General features: G+C 35.2%; 1 protein-coding gene across 1 annotated transcript in view; it reads right to left on the minus strand.

The window, feature by feature from the left end:
* LOC135217078 (uncharacterized) overlaps nucleotides 1–7,500 on the minus strand; it is a 399,671-nt gene that overhangs the window by 151,235 nt on the left and 240,936 nt on the right.

Below are 7,500 nucleotides of genomic sequence, written 5' to 3' on the forward strand. Positions count from 1 at the left end.
ATAAGCAAGTTACACACGTACAAACAGATCCACATCATATATATATATATATATATATATATATATAGATATATATATACTAATATATATATATATATATATATATATATATAAGTGTCTGTGTTGTTCAACGAGCGAATATATCCGTTACTTTCCTGTTAAATTATAGCGCTCTCAAAAAAAGAAATTGAAAAATAAACCTAAGATGCTCATAACTCTACATTGTACAAGGCAGACATCTCGCTACGGGTGTGTCCTTTTGAGAGAGAGAGAGAGAGAGAGAGAGAGAGAGAGAGAGAGAGAGAGAGAGAGAGAGAGAGAGAGAAGGGACTAAAAACAAAAGATTGAACTTAATAACAGTTTGGGCAATGGCGATCAGTGAGTTCCTATAAAAGGAAGTCAGTAATGAACTGAAATCAACGGGCACCACTTTTGAAGGTTGCAAAAGATTAGATTGCCAAAGATGAAAATTGCTGTTTGAATTCATCTACAGTTAGAAATACAATGAATGGCACTTAAATATGTATTGCAAACCTATACGTGTGTGACTGGGCGATCAAGTCCACAGCCGTTGGACGAAAGCTATAAGATCTGTACATATATATATTTTAATACAATATTTTGTAACAAGAATTTCATTGTGGACTTTACCTAGCATTTATGATACCCGACGAGCGGAGAGTACTTTTATATTTCATATATATATATATATATATAATAATATATATATTAAATTAGAAGTTTAACAATGCACTCAGCTCACACCCTGCCTTAATCCACGATAAATCCCAAAAGGACATGTATGATGTTTAACACTGAATCTCATTAAACCTCTGCATGACTAACTGCTTGACATTTGTAATTTCTTCCGTAAGAAGGAAACTATTTAAAACAGCAAAGCTCTCCATCAAGCGATATAAGTCTTGAACAATGGTTTCACATTTTCATCCCAATTGCAATGTTTTGAATTTGATCTGACATGTCTATCCAAAGTCTAACCAAAACCAAATTAAAGTGAAAGCTACCTTTAGGGAAAGTAACTTATTGCTTTATTTCCATGGCTTAGAAATTTATAGGTTTGTCTAATAAGATATTCGTTTATGAAAATGCAAATATAATATAACCTAGTATAGCAGTGGATAAAATTGCTAATCACTGAGAAAACCGAACCAAGGCTTATTTGCTGCTTTTGTTTCTTTGAACCTGCACATGTGTGTGTGTGTGTGAGAGAGAGAGAGAGAGAGAGGGGGGGGGGGGGGGGGTGGGGGGGGGGGTTGGTGGGGGGGGGGTTACCACTGAAAGTCGATATCGGTTCACAACCGCCTCATCAGTACCATAGACTCCCTCTCTGTCTGTCTATTGATTGCATCAAATACCAGGTAATTCGGCAGAGTTCGTGCCTGGCGCACGTGCAACCTGTCAAGCCAAGCGCACGTGGCACAATGCTCGTGTTTGAGGTTCGTGCAGTCAGTCGCAAAGGTTTATTTGTGGATCAATTCCCAATGGGATGAACGTCAGTGCTGAGTCTACAGAGGAAATCGGGTCATACCTTCAATAGAACCGGTGCTTCTGTTTCTTGTCTTTCATTTAAACTTACTTGATATCTTAGCCATACTATAAGTAGTTCGGCATCAAAGCACAGTTACTGAGTGACTAGGTATGGGTCTGCATGTGTGGATTACAAAAGCAGGTATGCGTTTGCGCAATTGAACGCGTATGTGTGTGTGTGTGTGTGTGTGTGTAGGTAGGTAAGTAGGTAAGAAGATATGGCGTTTCCACCAAAACTTGCACTTAACAAAATCTGATCTAAGAAATAAATTACATATGGAATATTAATAAAAAAAAATTGCAGATCACTGAGAAGAAATGGTGTCACAGTAGGGAAACTATCTTAATACTGGTAGCAAAATTATGACGTTATAACAAAATAACAACTTTCATAAAGAAGGCTTCAGAAATATGAGGGAAAATCGCAATAAAACATTCAGGGAAAGAATGTTGCGCCAAATATATGACAACAACTCAAAAGAAAAAGAATTGAAGACCAGTTCCTTATTACTGAATATATTCTGTCAGAGATAAAACATGAAAACTGTGTAAATACAAAGTAAAATGCACTATAAAAGTGAAAACAGTAAAAATTCTATTTGAAACTCTGTGAAAAGGGGGTGGCTTTTGCTGACATTATAATAAGAAATTCTTTTCCCTTTTCTATTTCGATAACCTTTTAACATTATCGTTTTCAAGGGCCAGTTCCAGTGCATCCTATGGGATCGTTCACTCTCTCTCTCTCTCTCTCTCTCTCTCTCTCTCTCTCTCTCTCTCTCTCTCTCTCTCTCTCTCTCTCTCTCTCTCTCTCTTGTTAATTAATTATATTCAGATGTAATCTAGGCAGGGCACTGGGATGCTCTCTTCAATGGCTTTCGTGTATGTATGCGTATACACACATATTTGTATAAATATATATACTACATAAATATATACATACATATATATATATATATATATATATATATATATATATATATATATATATATATATATATTCCTAGTAAACATAACCTCCCTTTACCCCAAAGAGAAGCCTTATAAGCAAGAGCCAGGCTGTAATTCAAAATCCCTTCGTTGCAACTTCAAACTTTGGGCGATAACAATAAATAAAACGAATCAACAGGATTTCCGCCTATGCTGTCGACGAGTTTCTATTATTTTGACTAAAAATGGAACATAAAAATCATTAAAAGCAAAGAAATCTGAGAGGAAATGAAGAGGACAAATCATAATGGAAAACAAATTTTTTTTTTTGGGGGGGTGTGTGTGAGGGGGTAGTGCTGACGAACTTCGAGCCACGTCAAAAGCTGCAACCCCAATCCCTTCCGTATACATCAGCATGATATCGAGTATTAACCTCATTTATTGAATAAAACCACCCATACCACACCCCCTTCTCCCCTGCCCCGCCCCACCACATAACACAGCTTACAACCCCCCACCCCCACCCCACCCCCCATTACCCATACCACTCCAGGCTGAGTTAAGATGAAGCCCTGAAAGATAGCAACAACAGAGGGAGGGAAGGAGGGAGGGAGGGAGGGCCGTTGGCGTCCATTTACCTGCCCTTTCGTGCTCCCCGGACGAGACAAAGACAAAGGAGGGAAGTCAGGAAAGAGACGGTGGAGGCTGGGAAGGAGGGATGGGTTTTGGGGGGTGGGGTTGGGGGGCGGGGTTGGAGTGCCGGGAGGACAACAGGGCATGGAACAATGATAACCCATCCCTCAAACTCTTGCAATGAAAAGGACAGTCCAGGAAAAACAATTTGTTTTTTCGTTTAAAAACTAAAGTTTTCCTTTTTTTTCGTATCCTTTACTAACAGGATTATTTTATCTTGCTTTTAATAAGCGTAATTAACCAAAAAGCAACTACTGCATATATACCACCTTTATATCCCCTAACTCGTTACTGTAACCCGTAACATGCTTTTGATCCTCCCTCATGGTTAGTTCCCTTGTGAATCTCTCTCTCTCTCTCTCTCTCTCTCGATCACTCATCTCATCCCTTCTCCAAATTCCTCTCGTCCGTATCACCTCCCCTCTCTCTCTCTAGATATATATTAATTATATATAAATATATATGATACATATATATATAATATATTTTATTATATATAAACGTGTATAGATTACTAAATAATATAAATATATAGCTATATCATTATATATATTATATATAATAACGTATATATATATATACATATATATAATATATTATATATATATATAAGTATACATATATATTTATATATATATATATATATATATATATATTATATATATATATATATATAGATATCATATATGTATATATATATATATATATATATATACTATATATATATATATAGATATATATATATATATCTATAGATATACATATGATCTATATATACTATACACTATCCCTTCCACTGACACACATCACCATCAAGCAGAGAGAGAGAGAGAGAGAGAGCGGTGGATTCAAGTGTACACGTGTAAACAGCGTAACCGTAGAACTAAGAAGTTTAACAGACTTATTTCCGTAAGTTGCAAGGTCATCATCATCATCAGCCACCGATACTTTAGCCAGCGTTACGGTCAAAGGGATAAAATGCACCTCCAAATGCAGGGAAAGTGGAACACGAAAGAAGTTAGTCGTGCAATATATTACTCAGAATCGCAACATTCCTCAGTCACATGCGTTGCTCTCTCACTTTACTGAGAATTTTCATTTTGGTAATGCTATGCCACAGTAAAATTACCTTTAATTTATATTATATATATATATATATATATTATATATATATATACACACACATATATATATATATATATATATAATATATATATATATATATATATATATATATATATATGAATGAGTTGAAGTACGTGCAAAAATATTACTCAGTGTCGCAACATTGCCCAGTCACATATTACTCACTCACATTGCTCAGGCCATTACTCACAAAGGTTAATGTGCTTAAGATTTTTACTAAAATCATATATATTACTCACGTGCATAATACTCTTCATTCGCTTAATATTTATTTAAACAAACAAGGACACGGGAAGTAGTGGAAATTTAGCATCCTTCCGCATGTGATTTCCGTAAGGGAGGTCTCTTTTCACTCATTAACAGCGGCTAAATATACGTGGACGTACATGAAATGGGTGAAATATTGTAATATATATATAATATATATATATATATATATATCTATATATAATAATTATAAAATATATAGTATACTTATATATATATAAATGTATAATATATATATAATTATATTATATTATATATATATAGACATATAAATCTGTGAGTGCCAGCCGTATAGATAAGATAGCTAAAGCCATGGCCATTTTACTGACATCTTATTACAAAAATGAAAATTCGCAATACACCTCAGGGTAATGCGAAGACTAAAATAAACAGTGCTGTTATGGGGACGGGGGAGGGGTCAGCGGAGCGTTTTATATGACAAATGTTTGGAAAAGACTGAATTCACCTACGCAAACTTGTTGTACAATTAAATACGAAGATACCAAACAAGATGTTTTCGATACTTACAGAGACTTGTCGTGGCGATTCAAGAGAAAAACAAATCACTATAGATTTCCATGAATTCTTTTTGCTTGTATCAATTTCGGATAAGAGAGGAGGGTTGACGAAAGCGTTCTTAGAAACAGCGAAGTCGTTATTGTAACTTATTTAAACATTTGGGTGCTGATGTTAGCAGCAATAGTTCACAATGATATGCAACATAACTAACTGACTAGTTCACGTTACACGCAAAGTTTGCATCGCAACTATCAAGTTCGGTGAAGCCAAACATTTATTTATCCTCGCATATCCTCCCGAACCGCCGAAAGTAAAAACTCCATAAAAGACAGACGTCATCTGGGTAAATTCATAGGAAGCTGGAGAGACAATGACCCGAGCACTTGTGAGATTTCCACGTCTTTTGGCCCCCTTTCGATCGGAGTTATATAGAGTTTCCTTTTCCAGTTTCCCACAGACAATATGAGGGAGCGAGCGTCCCTTATGCGAAATTCAAGATTCAATTTCCTCCGACGAGAACCCATACCAACGACTTAAATTTCCCGTATGCAGCGGTAGCCGGCCTTCCTCAGATCCAAGAAGGAATTCATCCACGATTCAGTTCAAGTATGAATTTGGCAATGAGCATTGCCACGTCTTTTACTGCAGCATTACCATGTTAAGGGAAACGGCCTGATAGTGTGAATGTGTGTGTGTGTGAGAGAGAGAGAGAGAGAAGAGAGAGAGAGAGAGAGAGAGAGAGCGAGTGGCGTCACAACATCTGAGAGAAAGAGAGAGAGAAAGAGTGATTGACTATGGCCACTAAAACTTGCGTCACATCTAGGTTATTGACGGAGAGAGAGAGAGAGAGAGAGAGAGAGAGAGAGAGAGAACATCGCCGCCCGACCTAATATCATGTATACCAGGCAGAGTCATTATCACGGAGCCGTGATATCCTGTATTCATGTCCCCATAAGCGTTGACGTTTTATCAGAGACCATACATGAGGGATAAATAATTTGCTGCCAGGTCAACCGATTAAAAAAAATAGAAAAGGCATTGTTATCCTGAAGCTGAACAAAACCATCCTCTGAGAAATATTAATATTAAATATCTATGAATTATATTAATTGTTATCGTGATAGATCTTATCATCAACGTTGACGATGATATTATTATTATTATTATTATTATTATTATCATTATTATTATTATTAAGGAACAAGTTATAAATGCCAAGAACTTGATAAGCAGCAATGTACTGAACTCATTAGAAATATCCGTAAATAAAATTTACTAACATAAATCAACTGAAAAATTAAAATTTGAAAATTGTCAAAATCAGGCACTCAGGTAAAAAAAAAAAATGACGATACCTGAGGCATTGTGTTTAAATTTTTCCTTATCATACCGTAGCTGGTTCATTCATCAAATTAACTACTCGAATATTTCGGAATCTGATGTAAATAAATAATCTATTTTATCATTCGCTGATGTTAGAAATTGAATCTATGGAACGCCTTCAGTCGGCATCTTCACTTCGTTTATGGGACTGCTGGATTTAAAATAAGAACCTGATATTACGCGTAAAGGCAGATGATAATAATAATAATAATAATAATAATAATAATAATAATAATAATAATAAATAATAATAATAATAATAATAATAATAATAATAATAATAATAATAATAATAATAACACCATGTATATATTTACATATGCAAAACGGCTAATCACACTTAATTAAGACTATATATAAGCTTGCCCCTGTTCACAGAAATAGCAGATATTGTAATAATAAGATTATTCATAGTATTATTATAAAAACATATTATTGTTATGTGTACACCTGAGGCTACATATAGGAGCTGTATCAGACTAAAACCGAGCGGACGACTGAGGAGTCTAACTCCACCTACTTTTATCGATCGATCATCGCCCACCCAAAGGCAGGTCGTGTACATACACTTCATTAGACCTCTCCCTCTCCCTCTCTGACAGAGTATGTCAAGTGCAAGAATGCCAGTAATTCGAATTTGTGTCACCTTCCTGTTCTCTACTATGATTGCACATACATACATACATAACTGCACACACACACACACGCACACGCGCACACACACACACACACACACACATATATATATTTTTATATATATATATATATATATATATATATGTATGTATGTATATTCATATATGTATGAATGTATGTATGTATATTCATATAGTGTGTGTCTGTGTGTGTGTCTGTGTGTGTTTGTGTGTGTGAACACTCAATGTACAAACAGAGATGTTAGATGATACACGTAGACTGAACCATTATTATGGAAAAGAAGAAAAAAAATAGTTTCAAGAAAAATAATAACAACAATCGATTCTTTCCATTGTTATCTCTCTTTCCTTCTGCGAAAGA

The sequence above is a fragment of the Macrobrachium nipponense genome, chromosome 7, assembly GCF_015104395.2.
Source record: "Macrobrachium nipponense isolate FS-2020 chromosome 7, ASM1510439v2, whole genome shotgun sequence".
Lineage (NCBI taxonomy): Eukaryota > Metazoa > Arthropoda > Malacostraca > Decapoda > Palaemonidae > Macrobrachium > Macrobrachium nipponense.